The 20,540-nt window shown below is 42.2% G+C and overlaps 1 protein-coding gene across 1 annotated transcript in view; it reads left to right on the top strand.

The window, feature by feature from the left end:
• BRI3 (brain protein I3) overlaps positions 1-20,540 on the top strand; it is a 159,607-nt gene that overhangs the window by 61,837 nt on the left and 77,230 nt on the right. The window lies entirely within an intron of this gene.

Raw genomic sequence — 20,540 nt, 5'->3', positions numbered from 1 at the left:
AGAAACTAATCATGGGAACAAGTTTAACGTAAAATATATCAGTAGGCGTCGCTGATTGATTACGTTGTATACTTACTAAACGGCTAACCATATTTTGTATCACGTATGAGAACACCTACCTGCGATTGCCTGTACATAAAAGATGTCACAGGGAGTGACTGTAAGGCCCGTTATTCGAGATTTCTTGAAAGGAGCAAACTAATTGTTCCTCCTCTTCCCTTGTAGTTTCTACTTTAACTCCAAGTATTATTATTTTTGAGACCCTAGGTATTGCTATCTTGAGACCACTTTTAAATTGATGTATAAAGCAAGTCTAAAAAAAACAATTTAAAGACTGCATTTCTAATTGCCTTCACATGATTACAACGGGTTAGTGTAATTCATAAACTCTCAGCACAACATCCTTAAATTCACAAGTTCAATGGGGTTACCGAACAGAATGTGAAATTAATTTCTATGGTTGTATCCAATTTTCATATGAATCCAGCAATTCATTTACCTCTTTTCCAGCTTCCAAGTACTCCAGCTGTAAACGTAGTACTTAATATTAGTGTCACCAGGGCTGTCACCTGTTGCATGCAGAAAATGAGGAAAAATGCAGTGTTTTATTTTTTTTTGTATGTGCGCCTCTGGTTAGACGAAAACATGTTGCATGTTAGGTTAAGTGTTTATACAATCCATCTATGTTACAAAGGAAACAGTAGCTAGATGGATTGTACAAAATTAAGCTACTCTCTGGTCGGGCTGTAGAAATGAAAGCCCCATGACCTGGAAGATGGGGGTATTATTGACATATATTGGAAACTTCTCCATTAATGGTTTGTTTAGTACAAGGTTGGGCCTCTATAAGCCGGTTCACAAAGCACTGTCTGCTGTGCATACAATCTCAAAGGGGGGCTCAGTAAAGTAGTTCAGACGGTTTTAAAATATTTTTTTGGTACTGCTAGCAATTTTCTCCCATCACCATGGAGAAAATGCAGTGGTATTGTCTTTGCATAGCATATAAATCTAGACCAGGTTTGCCGCAAAAGAAACCAGCTAATTACCTCTGCTAGTAGTTTCGTAACTTGAAACTGCTAGATTCATGTGATCCATTTTGGTGAAAGAAGGAAGTCGGTGGACAAAAAAGGAAACCAGAGTTAAAATAAATAGTACAGAATCGGGACATACCCACACAAAACAAAAGAGAAGGCAGATGCCCACTGGATCACTGTGGACCTCTGGTCAGGGTCATAGCGGGTCATGCTGACTCCGCATATAGTCAATATAGTGTGTGTGTATAGATCTACAAAGGTTACAGGGATGTTATAGTTGGGCTCAGATTTCACTCCTACAAAACCAGTGAAATTCAGCAGTTCTAGTTACCTCAGCTAACTGTAACTTACGTCCCTGCAAAGCACTGCTTATGACCATATTACATCACTCATGACATGGGCAGTGACATCACTGTCACTGACCACGGACTGTTGCAGTGATATTATCAATGATGTCATAAAAGGTGTTGTGTGATGTAATGTGGGGTAATTAGCAGTGCATGGCAAGGGCAGGAGTAATAGTTTCTTTAGGGCACAAGTTAAAGTTACTTGAGATAACTATAACTGCTAAATTCCTTTGGTCTTGTGTGTAAAATCTGAACCCAACTATAATGTCCCTGAACCTTTGTGGGTTTTTATCACCGACGTTCTATGTTGTGTTTTTTTTTTTTTTTTTTAATGCTAGTTCCTAACTAGAACGTCCCTGTAACCTGGGGGTGTGAGCAGTTGTGTAAATGGGGGTGTTTTTTTTTTTTTATGGGTGTGTCACTGCATGCTATAGGCTGTGTGGGTCTGTGGGCATGCGAGTGGCTGTGAATGAGTGGGTATGAGAGTGGTTTTCTGGGTCTGAGAGGGTGTGTGAGTGGTTGTGAGTGAGTTACTGGGTCTATGAGTGGGTGTGTGAGTAGTCTGACACACTTGGTGTAATTCCGGTTTCTGCCGAAGTGGTGTTTAAAATCCCTATGGTAAATTGCATGGGGGAATACTGGTCACCCCCCCCCCCCCCCTTCCCTTTTTCTTGGCCCCCGCTTGATGAATAACCCTGAAACTTTCCAGGCAGCAGCTGAAGTGACTGGCAAACTTGTGTGTGTGTGTGTTTTTATTACCTACTGAAAGTTGCTATGTAGGTAGTTATAGTTAGGACCTAGCTTCCATAGGAAAAGGATTTTTTGAGTTGCATATAACTTTGTAGTCGTTTCACCAATCTTCATGACATTTTCCCAAAAAAGTGGGTGACAGAATCTGTGTGTGTGTGTGGGTGGATATGTCGGTGGCTGCATCAGTGAGTGGGTTGTATGGGTGTGTGTGTAGATCAATGGTGCAAATCTGTTCAGTATTTTTTTAGCAATTTAGGCGGAACAATATAGTAATATCTCTGGACGCAGATATTTCGCTGTGAATCGCAAATGCACGCACCAACAGGAATGCCGTCTGGCTGAACTGAACCTGAACAAAGTTGTGGCTGCCATTTTATCGATTAGGAATGGTATCCGGGGCTGAACATTTCTGTGAAAGCTAACCTAAGGGATCAGGGTGGAGATACTCTGACCCCATGTTTGAGAAATAGGGGTGTTAGTGGCACAAGTTATGTGTCTAAAATGGATTTTTTAAATCGCGCACAATATTCACGATGAAGTCCTGACCGCCAGCGGGGTCCTCTGTCTACTGTCGCGGGGAAGTCTCGAATATTGGTGGAAATGTAAAACAAAGTATCTATATACATGCTGCCGCTGGTCAGTCACACTCGTGTACCTACTCGCATATCCACTCACCCACCTACTCGCAGACCCAATCACTCATCCACCCATTCACTCATCCACCCATTCACAGATCCACGCTGACACTTGTGCGCTGACCCACAGACCCACTGAGATGCTCATGTTTACAATCGCACACCCATTTATAGCCAGACCCACTCAGTTATGTACCCACTCATAGAACCAGTCGCAGACTCTTATACCCATTCACATACCCACGCCGTTATGTACCTACTGAAGGACTCATTTAGCCAGTCACAGGCCCACTTGGAGACTAATGTACCCGCTCACATAACCCACATCAATACACACTGTTATAGAGTTATCGAGAGACAGATTATTTTTTTATTTTTTTTATAGGTTTTGGTAGTGATTGATCTAGTGTGATGGTTAGAATGAATTTTATATAGTTATTTTTGAAAGTGGTGGTGGCTATTGAATTCCTACTTTTGCTTTGAGTTTTCACAACCTCTTCGCGATCGTCACAGGTACCGATGTCGGAGTCCCGGTGTCACTGCAAAAATGATAAATAGGTTTGTATATGAAAATAGGTTTGTATATGAAAATAATGTAATGTGTTTTACACTTTATTAATAAGGCGTGATAGTCCCGTTTACCGACGTTATTGCGACGTCTGGTGTCGCCGCAAACCGGGAAAATGTTTTTGATGTAGTTTTTTGACCAATGAATACAAAGTGTAAAGTTCAATCAATACCTTACTAAACAGCTAGACTCAAACTTTAAGTAAAACATGTCTATCTATATATATATATAATATTTTACAGGGTTTTTTTTTTTTTTTTTTTAATGCACTGTAGTCACAACGACCGACATCACGCATTCCGGTATCGCCATGAACAAGTGAAAAATGCATTTTAGGTGTCAATTTTTCAGAAAATTGATACAAATGGGAAAGGTAAATTAATATCTTACTAAACAACTAGAGTGAAGCTTTATGTAAAATATGTCTCCTATATAATTTGTTTACACTTTCGTAAACATGCGGTATTTGCTGTATCCTCGGCGATCAAGACATCGCGAAAACTAAAAATATCTTGAAATAAGATGATTAAAGTAATTTTTAAATAAATAGATGACTAATACAACAAGTGATGCACCATGCAGGTGTAATGTTCAATATCTAATTATAAAAAAAATGGCATCCACAAAATCACTATCGCACTCCCATCCCCTTGGAACCTTTCCTACACCCCCTCAACCATTCACAAACATTACCAATACTTACACACCCACGGATACATAGATGTACACATACATATCTACTCCCTCACCCATACAGCCTCTCATACAACCCACGCACTAATACAGCTACTGACATCCACACACCCACTCACACACTGATTTCAGTCACCCATAGAGCTACTCACACACTCACCAATACAGTTAATCACATAGCCACTCACCCATACAGCTACACACATACTTACTCCTACAGATACTAACACATACTCACTCACCTAAACAGTCACTTACATAAGCAGACACCCATACAGCTACTCTCATTCACTCACTTAACCCATCACTCAAATCTACTGCCTTTCACATACCTAGTTACCCATACTCTTTCTCTTCTCAGCCACCACGTGACATATGTGAGGTCATAAGCATTGCATTGCCAAGGAATGAGTTCTAGTTAGCACAGCTAACTATAACTGCTGAGTTTCTCTAGGTTTGTATGAGAGAAATGTCAGCCTACCTATAATGTCCCTGTACGTTTTTTTTTTTTTCTTCCAGTGACAAAAGAATATATATATTTGTCCAAGACTTGTTCACTCACACCTCACTGTAAATATTGCTTTGCCGTATGGCTCGGTATGACCTTTGCCTCGGATTTAATAATCTACCGTCTGAGGGTAAGCGTCCTCTCTCAGTTGAACCTTCTCTCTGCCATTGACACCTGTGTACTTTGGGCCAGATCACTATGAGCTGCTTTATCTTCGTTAAGTCTTTTATCCACTGGACACTAATCTGGAGCAGAACTTATTCAACTGCACACACTCCCTGTCCTCTTGGACATGTCTATTATTCTCACTGTTTTTCAGTATAATCCTCTCTAACATTCTGCATCATTTCCTTCGGGGTGCTTTCTCACTCTGTGCAGCAGAGACTCAATCTAACTTTTACAGCTCCACTTTCCGCCCGCTCCATCTGTTGGATGTCATCCATATACAATGGTGTAGGGGACCGTATGTTTCAGGAGAAGGAAGGAAGGGAGGATGGATGGATGGATGATTGGGTGGGTAAGTAGGTAGGTGGGGTGAGTGTGGGTACTGTCAAACTTGGCGACTGCAGAGTCGGAGCCCTGATTTGGCTCTGACTGCCAAAGCTCGAGTTGAGCCATCAAAAGATGTAAATCGGGCAACAAATATCATACAAAATATGTTCACTTTAAAATCAAATTAAAATGTAGTTCAACATTTTTCGGTGTGTCAGTTATATAATTTTTTTTTTTAAATAACCTTCATGAATACCTATGCCGACAACTTTGCCACAAGTCACATAAAATGTTTTCCATTTTCTTCATTTATGTAGCCTATATTGTCGTCAAAGATGACAGATGGTTTTATTTTCACCGTATAAAAGTGAAGTCTTTGTAGAGCTCCAACCATGTACTGTATTTCAATGTGCTCTCAAACTGGATGGTTCAGGAAATAATACGTAGTTAAACTATAGGCTGCGGATTACACGTTTTGGTCAAGTGGCAAAGCAGAGATTGGAGTCCAGGATTGCAGAGGTCAGTGCTTTGTGCTCTATTATTCAATTAGTATTAGTTTATTAGTATATGGAGTTCAGTCAGAGGTGATGAGCCGCTCCTAAATCTGTATTTTCTCAAATCAACCGAGCCAGAAGTAACATTACTATAAAATAGTTACTTCTCTTACTCTGTTGGTTTGACAAACAGATCGAGTTTACGAGACGCTAAAAACCTGAATGGCTGCAACTAAATAATTGACAAAACAAAGCGGTCTTAGAGGCAACACAGAGTTTGTTCCTTTGGGTGCAGTGCTTCAAGGAGACTTAGTGCAGCATGGCTTCACTGAGAGGTCTGTCACTATTCAAAATCAGTTTCTACTTAAAAATCAGTGATAGGGGATAATGTTTCCAGCACCCTCCTCCAAATTATCGATATATATTGCCTGTCTCCCATGGTTCCTACACTCGTGTCCCAATAGTGGCTGCTTATTAATGCTGCTGTACAACTCCAATGGCTACAACACATTGATAAAACTAAATCTCTTCTAGGCGAGACATATTCTATTTGCCAATGCGCATGTACTATCGCCAGGCTGTACCTTTTTTCTCTTTGAAGGAAGTTTGCAGTGCAGTATTACAAAGTACTTGTCCTGTGTAAGGGAAGCTTGCACAGTGCGACTGAAGAGCTGCACCTGTTGTGTTGGCTTTACCGCATTTATATATATGTGTCTGTGTGTGTGTGTGTGTGTGTGTGTGTGTGTGTGTGTGTGTGTATATATTATAACCGCTCCAATTTCTCATACGACTCGGATACCCACACCAGGTGTGACACCACACTAAATGTCTTTATTACGCTTCGTTTTTATTCCTCTGTAAAGCATTTCGGCATAATGCCTTAATCGCACATCAAGCGTTTTTCACCAAAGTTACTTAAAAACCATCGGAAACTTCCGGTCACGTGCGTCGTATCACCCATAACAACTGAAGAAAGACTTTGCTTCACAACAGTGTCGACATAAACACATCTAATAGTGCTGTTATTTGTTATTAGATCCCAATGTGTTTCTAATAACAGGAATAATTCATTTTATTTGCCACAATTACGTTGATTAATCAGTCATTAATTCTTATGCAAATATTTTTTGGGTAAGTCATGTTTATTATTAGGATTCAATTCGAACGAAGATTAAATTCATTATCAGAATAAAGTGCACTGTGAATATATCTACCTTTTTAGACCTCTTACTTGCTCAATATCCAGCGATAAATAGAAATGCAATTGATCATCCTATTCAAGCCAGCGCCTAATTACATTATCAATTTAATTTTCCCTGGATCTTGGCCTTAGTATTGTTTCACCCTTCTACAATATTACTACTGATACTTGAATTCATCTATCACCAAACCTATACCAACACAGTGTCATCCCTGTGACCGTTAACTATACTTGTATATTATGAGCAATTGCAATATTGACTGCTATCAGCATTGGATTACTTGCTAATCGTAACAGCCCACCATCATATCTTACTTCGTGACCTCTGATTCCACTGGCAAGTTAAAAGCATCTAAACTAGGTGGCTATTCTCTGGACTGTCTAGATTCTTAAGTGCACAGCAAAGTCTTCATCTGAGTTCAGCCTAACCGGGATTTTGGTGTTAAAGAGTAAGATGTATTTTGATTCCAGTTGAGACAATCGTCGTTCCTGATTGCCACCTCTCCTACTCTTAGTAACCTGGTCCACCACATAATAAACCAAAGCATGAATGTTACCGCCATGTATCTCATTCACATGTCTTGCCACGGGGTAGCTCTTGTCCGTATTAATGACAGCCCTCCTATGCTGCAGTATTCGTATATATGCGCCATATCAATGGTACTGCCTACATATAACTTGGGGCATGAGCATTGCAACATAAACAACGTGCTCGCTTCTGCAAGTAAGGTGGGTTCTTATGATCCATGGGCTTTTCACAAGGGGAGATGTAATCTGCTTCATATTCTGCCCTATTGTACAAGCTTTACATTTGTGGAATCCTGTACCAGCCCACAACCACCCTTCTGCTCCCTTCAACTCAGGGCTACTGTTGACCAGGTTATATCGCATTGACCGTGCTCTTCTAAACGTGACTGTTTCCGAGAAACCAATTATCTCAGTATGGTGGTCCCTCCTTGCCAGATACCAATGCCTATTTAAGCAGACTTTCACCCTGCTGTGGTAAGCGTTGTAGGTGGTAATCATGCGTGTCTAATTGTTATTTTTACTTGTCTTGCTCTGTTTGTTTAATTCGGATGTAATAAACTTGGTCTACTCAGTGTATTAACTTTGGACAGTACCTAATCAAGTACTGACGGGTTGTAGCCGCTCTGCATAAATCGTTGTGTTAATTATTTTTGTGCAATCTCCAAAGCAGATGTTTCACTGCACTTCCTCTTTATTCTCACATGTTCACCATAAGGGATGCTGTTTTTTTTGTTTTTGGGGGTGATTACTTGTGGCGTATAGGATACTGTTGCCCTCGGTTGGCTTCCTGTAAACATGTGTGTAAAGTGCTATTTTCAACATAGACCTCCAGGTCCAGGAAGCAAACTTGTGTGTTACTGATGTTAGTAAAGGCAAGATTCAAGGAATTATTGTTTCGTTTTTTGACACATCTGCGGTATCCATTGTACCGTCCCACACCACAAAAAGATCTATGAACCTAGTCCATCGGGTTAAATTGGTATCCCATTCTTCAGCATATTGCACCCTGAGCACCTGCTCCTTCCACCAGCCCATATGCAAATTTGCATAGCTGGGGGCCAAGCAGGTGCCCATTGCTGGCCCTCGCATCTGCCTGTGTCAGTACCATACATGAAAAGATCATTTTCAAGACAGACTGCCCATTTTCACCAGCATGCCCGTGTGCTGGTAAAGTTTAATGGTTCTCTTACTGAGGTAATCTCAATCGCTCCTAAGCCATCTTCATGATGTATAATCGTGTATATTGATGACACATCGAATGTTAAAAGAAATGTGTCCTTCCATCTGATCTTTTCTATTCTTCTAAGGAAGTCCCTACTGTCCTGAATATAGGCTGGCAATTCCCTCCCAAATTCTTGCAAAAAGAAATCCGAGAATCTAGATGTTGGCTCAAGCAGACTGCCTATGGCTGATATTATCGGTCTGCCTTGGGACCTTCTTTTTTTTTTTTTATTGCATCTTCGGGATAAGATATAATCTTGGTGTCACTGGGTTGTCCACTTTTAGAAATGTGTATTCGTCTTGGGAAATCAAGCCCAGCCCTCTCCACCTGGCTAGGTCTTTGTGTAATTTAATCTTTATTTCTGACAAATCACTGTTTGGTACATTTTGATAACAATTGCTGTCCCTTAATTGAAGCCTAGCTTGTTCATTATCCTTGTCCAGTGGCCACAAAACAACATTGTGTCAGGTTGGAGCTCCTCAGGGTCCGGTTGATGTTAAATATGTCCACCTCCCGATATCCCCGGACTCCAACCAAAAGGTCACGGAGCTCAGAGGCGATCAGGCGAGGGAAGGAAAGGGGAAGGGTCAGCAGGGAAAGGGTTCTGAAATGACAAAGCAAATGAATACAAACCAAACACAATACAGTCTACTCTCAGTAGGTCTCACTAACGAGAGGTGTTTACTATGTCCCACACCTTCAAACATAAACAACCAAGAAATCAGCCTAACCAGGCCATAACAACCACAGTGCTTTTGAACGCCCTATCCATGTCTCAAACTAAAGCACACATCTGCTAGCGGATTATAGGCAATACCGGCTTCCACGGTGAAAGCACCGACGCCAAGGAGTCCGGCGTTGTAGCGCTCCTTCACACAGTGAATATCAACACGCTAGGGTTCTACTCGTCACACCTAGCCTTCATACCCACGTAAGTCCCAAAGTCTCGCTATTACTTATGGTAAAGCTCCTCCGAGATTATGATATAGTTGCGCCTCCTTGGGCGCTGACAAAACGCAAGTGAGCTCCTCCGAGCTCGTAGGTTTGGATACTATCCAAACTCTGACAGCACGACTAAGCCAAGCCGCTGTCTGGCTAGAAAGGTCAGAAACGCAGGAGTGCCGCGGTAACGATATGGGGGCGGAGGGTATGTGAGCTCAGCCGAGCTCGGCCCACCGCGCTCACCTGCTACCCCTGGCTTCGCTCTGACTCCTCCTCCAACTCCCGCCGGGACGCCTAGCTCCGAACGACGGGGGCTGGACAAGGTCGTCGCGTCTCTCTCCTCTTTCCTCGGAAGGCACCTCCCGCCTGGACGCCAAGCTCCGATGGACGGGGGATGCAGATTCGGATTCAAAATAACGCACGCCTTCTGCCGTGCGCGACGTCCTCTATATAGACGCCTACTTCCTGGTGCTAGGGCTGCTGGGATTCGTAGTTTTTAGACGCTAGGCAGGCACCAGGGTCCGCGATTCCTCACACATTGCCCCCCTTATCGGACTGGCGTACCACTATATCTTTCCAAATTATTTTTAATTTTTCACAATCATTCCATATTCTTTGCTCTTTGTCCATTTCCTCGCAAGAAACCTTCACTGAATTGAATAGGTAGTACTTGCAAATCTTTAACAACTGAGTCCGTAAATGCATCAATTGAGCCCTTTGGTGTTATGGAGACAAAGTTCGATTTAGGTTTAAATGGAGTTTTTTTGCTATTCAGAATGGCCAGGCCCATCCTCTCATCTGTTTCTTGCACAGACCCTGGTTGTGCCATCCCTTCACAGTCCATCTCTAGCGAGTGCAATTGATGTAGGAAATTCAGATCTTCGGCTTCAAGTGACACCTCCTGTCACCTCTGGTTGAAAGAATTTGTTTAATTTTAAGTTCCTCGCAAATTTATAGAAGTCTGCGTCTGAGCATAGTTAAAATTTGTCCTGTTACAAAATGATAGTCCCAATGAGAGTTTTTTTTCTTTCATCCTCCATGAGCATTAAATTGGACAAATTTATAACTGTTGTAGTGTTTTCCATTTCTTTTGGCACTTGTCCTTGATTCTGGCCCCTGAACGTAGCTCCATACCCTCCCCTTCCTTTCTTACGGTCCGTTGTTTTTATTTATTTTATTTTTTTAATTATAGTATTGTTCCCCCCCCCCCCCACCCCCCTCCCCATTGTGGTTATTGTTGTGTATTGTGAGTCTTGTCCAAGCGTAAAACACTCAATTCGTCTATAACTGATGGGGGATCTTGAGATTCCTTGTTCTTTCCTTTATTTGCTGTACTACTGTCTGATTCTGTATCCACTTCTGAGCTCACATTGGTACTCGCTTTTGAGCTCATATCTGTGATAGGTGGTTGCTCTCTTGGCTTTCTGCCCTGGCCCATGCTGCCGGATAATCTTTGACGACGCAGGTTATAGAAACTGCGGGCGAAAGTGGAAAATTATTATCCCTTATAAACTTTGTGGCCTTCCTCTCCCTGATAGTTTGTTCACCATCTCATTACTTTCCTTTTCAATTTCCATAAGTTCCTTCCGGTTTCACAACTTTTACCAATGTCTTTTTTTTTAATTTTTTTATACTAATTCCTCCTAGATTTTATCCCTGTCACGAATGGCGTTTTTGACAAATACCCTTATCATTTTATTAGATGACTCCGCATTGTTTGCTGCCCATTCCTGGAGCATATCAGGGTCAGGATTTTGGAACTTGGGGGGCTATCCAGATTCTCAAGCCCCTTCGCAATCTTCCCACTGCTAAATAACTCTCCAGTGATTTTACCTCCCACCACTTTGAGACTTCAGTTCGCTTTAATTTATCCAATTTCCTCAACTGTGTTTGTAGATTAAATTCTTGTGTAGGTGTATCGGACCTCTTGCTTCGCACACTTGTGTTTACAGCTTTTTCATTGAACACGGCATTCGCAGCCTCCTCCCTCTCTTTAATCCAGACGTCCATGTTGGCTCCCTTCAATAACAAAATTTCACCAATCGCTTGCCAGAAAATTCAGCTTTTGATAGCGCTATAGGTGTCTTCGCACCGGATTGTAATCTCCGGAACCTCTCCCAGCAGCGCGTTTTGAATAGGATATCAGCCTCACTCGGTGAAGCGCTTAACCGTTTACAGGCGTCCTCCGACACACTGCTCCTGGTCACTCTCCACCTCGCGGTCTCCTCCCAATTTCTCCTCAATCTTACGGGGGTCTTCTCGGTATGTTGCTCATAGATTTGGCCAGATTGCCGGACTCAAGAGGCTCCTGAACAAGGGCATGTAGGTTTGGCCGCTCTCCGACTTGCAGCTGCTTAACATACCATACCAGCTCCAATTTCTCATATGAATCGGATACCCACACCAGGTATTACACCACATCAAATGTCTTTATTGCGCTTTGATTTTATTCCGCTGTAATGCTTGTCGGCATCGCTGCCTTGATCACACCAAGCATTTGTTTCACCAAAGTTACTTAACCATCGGAAACTTCCGGTCACGTGGGTCCAATCAACCATAACAACTGAAGAAAGACTTTGCTTCACAACAGTGTCGACATAAACACATCTAATAATGCTGTTATTTAATATTAGATCCCAATGTGTTTCTAATAACAGGAATGATTCATTTTGGTATTTGCCACAAAATTACATTAATTAATCAGTCATTTATTCTTATGCAAAAAATAAATTTTGAAGTTATGCTTATTATGATTCAATTCAAATGAAGATTACATTTATTATCAGAATAAAGTGTGTGTGTATATATATATATATATGTGTATGTATGTATGTATATGTATATGTATATGTATATGTATATATATATATATATATATATATATATATATATGACCTACTGGCGGTCGCCAGTAGGTAGTTGTAGTTAGGACCGATTTTCCATAGGAAATCCGCAATATTCTATTCCCAATAAGTCTGGCGCCGGTTGACAAATGCTTGCAAAATTTTCCAAACTTTTGGCCAGCTCCGCTCCGCTCCTACCCTGAAAGTTTTGTGGTGATTCGTGAAGCGGGGGCCGAGAAAGGGGGGTCCCAAAACGTGTTTTCCCCATGCAATTTCCCATAGGATCTGTTGTCGCAGCTACAGCCCGAACCACTGAACGGAATGACACCAAATTTGGCAAAGAGGTTGTCCTCAGTTCAGACTCGTGCCTTTTGCATAAATGGTGTGAATCCGTTCAGTAGTTCCTGAGAAAATTAGAGTTAAAAGTACATAAATATCGATGGCCGGGCAGGATCCGCAGACCCTACCCGCACCGTAAGCGCACCCTCCCCGAACCGAGCACGCACCCTCCCGATCGCGCGCTGAATGCTAATTGGCTGTCGAGTGTCTGTCTACATTCGAAACCAGGAACTATTGGCGGCCATTTTCTGCCTCGGTAGAAGCGAGGCTGAAGAAGCAAGGGGAATAAGTGTGTAAAACATATAAAGGGGGCAGATTGGAAATACTCTGACCCTCTAGAGGTGATTAGGGGGTCCTAGAAGGCCCCCTTTTTTTTTTTTCAAACTGCGAAATGCGCGCATCCCACCGCGTTGGGTGCACGGCTTCTCTCGCGTTGGGTGCGCGGATCCACGGAAATGTTTTTTGAAAAAAGATAAATCCTTGGTTGTATGACTACTTTCTACACTGAAAGGTAGGGTGCATATTTCCTTTTTTTTTTTTTTTTTTTAAGTTATGATTCTTATTGGTTAACAAACAGATTGTAAGGAACATTATTGTTGAAAAGTCAAGCACACTTCCTGTCTTGTTTAGTAAGATTGTGTGCTGAACTTGTGACCTGTGAGCTCCGTGCAGTGTTCCATGACCTGTTTCTATGGTAACAGGCAGAAGGCAGATCGGGGGAAGTGTTGAAATGTATTTCAGTTGGAAAGGGTTGAAATGTTTAACCAATAGAAATGTGTGTTTGCTTTTAAGTTTGTGTGAAGGATTGTGATTTGATGTTTACATGTATATGTGTGGAAAATGAAAGGGAAACTTTTCCATTCTTTGTTTTTGCTGAGAGGTGCACAGTGCAGAGATTCTGTAAAAGAAAATATGGTGAGTGACTGATACTTCTTAATCTATAAAACAACTTGAAAGGTGAGTTATTTAATTGTGAGGGGATGTATGTAGACTATTTTGATTTTAATCAGACTAATGTATTTCTCCTGCTAAAGTGTAGGGAGTACCTTTTTTGTCTACAATCTTATGGACAGTGTGTGTGCATGTAGAAACAATTCTGTGATTTTTTTTGTGTTTTTCATGTGTTTACAGACCGATAACTGTGCTGTTTTTATATTTTGGTAGAATTAGAAACCAGTCATTGTTTATGAATTTGTGAAATGAGTTATGTTTCTATTCTAAAATGTAGTACTCCTAGATGAAGAATGTGTTTTGTTATAGTGCAAGGGATAGTGTTTGGCTAGAATCACACAGTGAGTCTGTGTGCATTTGGTAACCACTGTGAGAGAAGCATTTGGTAACATTGTGTATTTGCTGACAGATAACTGTTTTAAAACCTGTCTTAAGTTTTAGTAGCATTAGAAGGCAGTTTTTGCTTATGCTTTGATTAAATGAGTCCGGCTTTGACACTAAAGTGCAGTCGTGAAATATGTAGATTGTGTGTAGTCCCCTTACCACTTCCACTGTAGTGAATGAGTTTTGGTAAACTCCTAGGGACAGTGGTGCTTGTCTAGAATCGCACTGTGAGTCTGTGTACATTTGGGTAAGGATTGTGAGAAGCATTTGGTAACATCGTGTATTTTTTAGCAGATAACTCTTTTAAAAGGTGTCATGTTTTAGTAGCTTTAGAAGCTATTCTTTGCTTATGCATTGATAAAATGAGTCGGGGTTTGACACTAAAGTGCAGTACCATGTACTATTCTCTTCACTGTGCCAGAACTGAAAATGTAAAAGTTTTACCCAGGCACTAACGTAGCAGTAGTCTGATTTAGTCAGTTTGCAAGTACTCATGTTGTGAACCATACATTACCACATAGATTGTTTCAAATGTCTATGCAGTATTCATGCAGTCTTCTAACATACTATACACTTGTCTTTCACATTTTCAATTCGCTAGTCCATATCCATACACTTCCAGGAAACGCCCTTCAACTCCCTTTGCAGTCCTCTAGTGACCCATTCAGCACCATGTACTTATCCATTCACTGTGCCAAAACCCAAACACTTATAAATTCACCAAGATACTATCTTTGCAGTACTCTAATCATTCAGTCAGTGCCTAAGTATTCATACACTGAGCCAGGCCTTAGCACATGGACTGCTTCAAACCCCTATCCACTATGTAAGCAGTCTTCTAACCACCTAGACACTGGTCTTTCACACTTTCAATTCCCTAGTCAGTATCCATACAATCCAGCAAACATCCTGTCACTCCCTTTGCACTCCTCTAGTGACCCATTCAGTACCAAGTACTAATCCATTCCCTGTGCGAAAAGCCTAGCACTTATAAATTCACCTAGGCACTCTCCTTGCTGTACTCTAATCATTCAGTCAGTACCCAAGTAGTCATGCAGTGAGCCAGGCCTTAGCACATGGACTGCTTTAAATGCCTATGCAGTATGGATGCAGTCCTCTAATCACCTACACAGTTGTCTTTCACACCTTCAATTCCCTAGTTAATATTCATACACTTCTAGCAAACACCCTGTCACTCACCCAGTGTGTCTCCTTATAGTACTGTAATCATTTAGTCAGTTAGCATGTAGTGTTTAAGTGAGGTAGGCTTTAGGGCATGAACTGCTTCAAAGTAGTATGCACTATGCATGTAGTGTTTTAACGATCGTCACACTTGTGGTTCAGGGCTATAGTTTCTTAGTCAGTTTTTATATAAAATGTGTTTGTACAGTAAGGAATAGTATAAATTTGAAAGTTATTAATATACATTTATTTGTGATTCTTTTTTTACAGATACAGAACAGGAGTGTTTCTCATCTGTTTGCACTCTTCTCGTGCAAGATTGTTTGGATGAAGGGTCCTTAGGTGTTTCATCATACTTGCTGTGCTGCACGAGTATTTTTTGTTAGGATCCCCTCGTAACAGAACTCTTTGGCAAATCTTGCGCGTGACGAAGGTGGCATTGGTCTTTGCCCCTCGAGGAAAAGTTGAAATTTTCCACACCACTGAAGGAAAACGTTGTGGGCGTGGTGCATCCTCCAAAAATTAATCTTTAGATTTGGTGAATATTTTAAAGCGACATTTACAGTTTTTGTAAGTTAAACTTATAAAATGTTGTTAGCTGTGTGCATTTTATATATCTTTGATTTGTATCTTTTTTTTTTTTTTTTTTTTTTTGAAAATGACATGTATTTTTTTTTTTAACAATCTTTGAGATTGTTTTTTTTTTTTGCCCGCTGTGAAGTGATGAGTATGATTGAAATCACTATTTTTTGTGAAATTTAATATATTCGGAGAACAGCAAAAAAGGCAAAAAAATTACTTTATGTAAATTATGCTGTGTAAAAATGTATTGCATGTTATAATTTTTCCTTTTCTTTCACAGATCTACATTTTAAAATAAGCAATTTTTATGAATTTACATTGGAGTGAAAATATGTGTACCATTTTTTTTATTCCTATTACTGTGAAGGTAAGTTTAACTAAGTCTCAATATGCAGAATGAGGAGGTCTGCAAGAAGCTACAAAGTTGAAACATGTATCTGAAAACACTGTTTATACCTATGCAGTTTTGAAATCTGACCATAATCAGATATCCTGTGATTTGAGGGGTTCATAATATTTCCTATTTTAGCTATTGAAGGACCGCAATTATTTCAATCATTCTTCTTTGAACATCTTTGCAGACAAAACTCTGTGCTTAACTTTTATCATTCGCAAGGAATTTTAAATACCGAAACGGTATTTAAAGCGCTGACCACGAGCGCGGCAAATACACCTGACAGACCTCCTGAGGCGGAAGCCGGGAGCGCGAACTGCTGTTCATTTTAAAAATTGTTGAATATCTTGTGTGCTTTTAACCCACTTATCCTCTCCCCTTCCTTCACTATCTCTGGGCACTTGCCTGCTTGTGAAGACACCGCGCAGCCGACATTAACGCTGCCGCGGGCAAACACAGAAGTAAATATTGCCGCCATTCCCTGCTCACTCGCGGAGGCCACGCCCCCTTTTGAGGCCACGCCCACCCCCTGAACGCTGGCTACAGCTTTATAATAATGTGCTCCTCTAGGAAGCGCAGCGGACGAGCGCAGCGGGCGCGCCGAAGGCGCGCCTAAGGCAAGCCCGTCTGCGCCCGTCCGCGCCAAGACCGCGCCAGGTGCAGGAACCCCTGCCCAACATCCTCTAACCATCAGGTATGTTCCCAACGACCTTCTTAAACTTCGAGGCAGTTCTGACTGCCCCTGCAAGCTTGATCTTTCTAAAGTATTCGGCTCCACCAGTTGCAACAAATGTCGTTGGTCACTCAACTTCGTCTCCAAGCAGATAATATCCTTCAAACGACCTCACTTTTCAGGAGGTCTGATAAATGCCAGGTCGATGTGCAAACATAGTCAGGATATCCACGATCTCATTATCGAACATGATCTGGACTGTCTCATGATCACCGAGACATGGCTCACTGAAGACAGTAACCCTGACATAGCCATCGCCCTCCCCCCAGGCTACTCCTTTCACAGACAGGACAGACAGAAAGGTAGAGGAGGAGGCGTTGCCTTAATCTTGAGGAATTCTTTTACCTGTCACACCTTCTGCCTCGATCCCCTCACCGATGCAGAGGACTAGGTTTCTCTATCAAACTTAGTCAAACCCTCTCTTTCTCAGGCGGTCTGATCTACCGTCCACCCGGTAATGCCACGAAATTCCTTGGCGCCCTTAATGACGCACTCGGACACTTCCTACTCCGCTACCCTCATTTCACCCTTTTGGGCGACTTTAACTTGCATCTCGATACACCTATTGACCCCTTCACCAAAAACTTTCAGCAGACGCTGGATATCTTCAATCTACAACAAAGCGTCAAACTGCCTACTCACTCCATTGGCCACACCCTCGATGGTGTCTGTTCCAATTTCCCGTCCATCTCCACCTTGTCTCCCATTCCCCAAATCTGGACCGATCACAGTCTGATCCCTTTCCATATCCTTAACGATCCCCCTCTGAAATGCAAAAAACCTACTCGTCAACATATCCACCACATTAATTGGAAAACTGTCCAGAAAAATCTTACTACTCATCCTTTGTCCTTTACCAATGCCCCCTCTTCCTCTGGTAACATCGATCAAGATGCAATCTCTCTCGACAACTGGCTCTCTCTAGAAATCTCCAAACGATGCCCTCCAAATAAAAAAGCCAACACCCAAAAAAAAAAAAAACTAAAGCCCCTTGGTATACGCCTGACCTAACAGCCGCTCACCTACTCTGCAGGAAAGCAGAACGCATATGGCGTAGATCCTACGACAACTACGACCGTAACAACTACATCCTACAGAGAAAAAATTATCTCTCAACCATTAAATTAGCAAAAAGAACTTACTTCGTGAACGCCATCAAAGAGGCCAAGCAAAAACAACAAACCCTCTTTTCCATAGTAAAATCGTTCACCAAACCAAAAGCACTCCAACCAGAAATCCCCCCCTCCCTAGAACTATGTAGTAAGATCTCTGACTACTTCGAGGAAAAAATCAGCTCTATCCACCAAACCTTCCCCCCCCCCCCCCCCCCCCCCTCCGGTGTACTCAATCATGGAGCGAGACCAATCTCGTCCGACCGCTAACAGTCTCGAACACTTTACCCCGGTGACCCTGACCCAGACCAGAGAAGCGATTCTCTCATGCAAATCTGGCTCACCTTCTGACCCCTGTCCCCCCAAGATCCTCCACACTATCATTGATGAAATTAACCCCATCATCAATGAAATAGTCAACCTCTCCCTCAAAACTGGCTCTGTTCCTCTTTCTTGGAAAAAGGGTGTGGTGAAACCCCTTATGAAAAAGGCAAACAAACCCCCCTCTGATTTAACCAACCTTCGTCCCATCACCCTGTTACCTGCACTGGGCAAAATAACAGAACAACTAGTCCACAAGGAGCTCAAGTCCTTTCTTGATACCCACAACCTACTCCACCCCCAGCAATCCGGTTTCCGGTCTAAACATTCTACCGAGACCGCCCTGATCGAGCTGACCGATACCATCAAAGGTCTCCAAGATCAAAGGAAGAAGGCCATTTTGATCCTTCTTGACCTCACGGCGGCCTTCGATACTATTTCCCACTCCATTCTGCTTAACAGGCTTATGGACATCGGCGTAACCAACTCTGCCCTTGCCTGGATCAGTTCCTTCCTCAGTGACAGGTTCCAAACTGTTTCACTGGGCCCTTTCCAATCGAAAGTGAAAAAGATCTTCTGTGGAGTTCCCCTGGGCTCCATTCTTAGTCCCCTTCTTTTTAATATATATCTCATCCCCCTGCTTACTCTCATAGAATCGTTCGGCATAACTGTCACGTCTTATGCCGACGATACTCAGCTTGTCATCCCTCTCGACGACAATTCAAACACGGCCGAACTTAATCTCAAGCACTGCCTTACAGCGGTCTTTCAATGGATGGACGCCAACCACCTCCGCTGCAACTCCAATAAAACCGAAATCTTGCCCATTGGAAAGAATGCTTCTTTTATTCCAGCCCTGTGGTGGCCCGAAAACTCTGCCGCCCCACCGCAGACAGTATCATCGGCCAGAAACCTCGGAGTCATTTTCGACTCCGATCTCTCTTTTGACTCCCACGTCGCAACCGTAGCAGGTAAATGCTTCGGAATTATTAAGTCCATGCGAAAGTTCTTTGACTTTCTCCCGCTCGATTCTAGAAAGACCATTGCGGTAGCTCTCATACTCTCCCGAGTAGACTACTGTAATGGCCTCCTGGCAGGGACCAAAAAATCCACCCGACTGAAACTACAGAGTGTCCTGCACACTGCTGCTCGGCTCGTCCTCAAACTGCCACGCAAATCTTCTATTTCGGCTGCCCTCAAATCCTTACATTGGCTCCCCTTGCACAAGAGAATACTCTTCAAAATTCTCATTGTTGCCTTCCGAGCCTTCAACAAATCCGGCCCAGCCTACCTGTCGAGACGCTTCCCTCACTATTCCCCGGGTCGCACTCTCAGATCCTCGCAAGAAAATCTCATGACTCCCCCCAAATTCAACCTGAAGACTAAGGGTGGAAAAACACTCAGTTTCCTTGCCATCAGAGCCTGGAACAGTATGCCAAGGCATCTTAGACTTCAGACGCAGGAGAAGCCTTTCAGGAAGCTCCTCAAAACGTGGATTTTCAACCTCTCCGATGACTGGACTAAAGCAGCGATCTAGTCCTCCAACTCCCCCCCGGTGATCTGGTCCTAGGTTTTACAGCGCCAAGATGCTCCCTTGGGAGCGAACGTTAGCGCTCTATAAATACCTATCCAATATCCAATATCCAAAAACGTAAATATGTCACTTTTTGTAACATAGTTATTGTGTAAGATACTCTTTCATATTTACAAAGAGGAAAAGGCACTGTGCAGTTATTATACTCCATGTAAATACAAGCTCATCATGCAGACCACTTTGTGTTGAAAGGGTGTTCTATAAGTGTTGTTGTGCATGATTGCACTGAATACTCCTAGAACAAGACACATGTCTAGATTTATCATAAATCTCGATGTGTGTGAATGGTGCACCATTCTAAAATTGGTGTAGGAAAGCACAGCAAGGAGAATTGTCTTAATTTCTCCACATTTGTATATCTTCAATGCATGCTGAAATGTTCAGCATACATTGAAGGAGAAAAATGCATTTTCTCATTGTTTTTGTGCAGGAAGGTGTCTTCCTGTGGAAAAACAAACAGCACATGACACAGATATCCTTGCACTATGGTGCAAGGGTGCCTTTGTCACCACATGGCTGCAGTTTAAGCAGCCGTGCAGACAGAAGCATAGATTTTTAACATATTTATGTACATATGTTGCATCCCTGTGCTTCGGAAGTACTACAGCACACTGTAGTTTAAGAGGTTACTGTGTGATGCTGCAGCACTTCCTCATAGTTCTGCACTTATATATTCACCATACGCTACTAA

The sequence above is a fragment of the Triturus cristatus genome, chromosome 10 (assembly GCF_964204655.1).
Source record: "Triturus cristatus chromosome 10, aTriCri1.1, whole genome shotgun sequence".
Lineage (NCBI taxonomy): Eukaryota > Metazoa > Chordata > Amphibia > Caudata > Salamandridae > Triturus > Triturus cristatus.
This window is presented reverse-complemented; position numbering and strand designations above follow the sequence as displayed.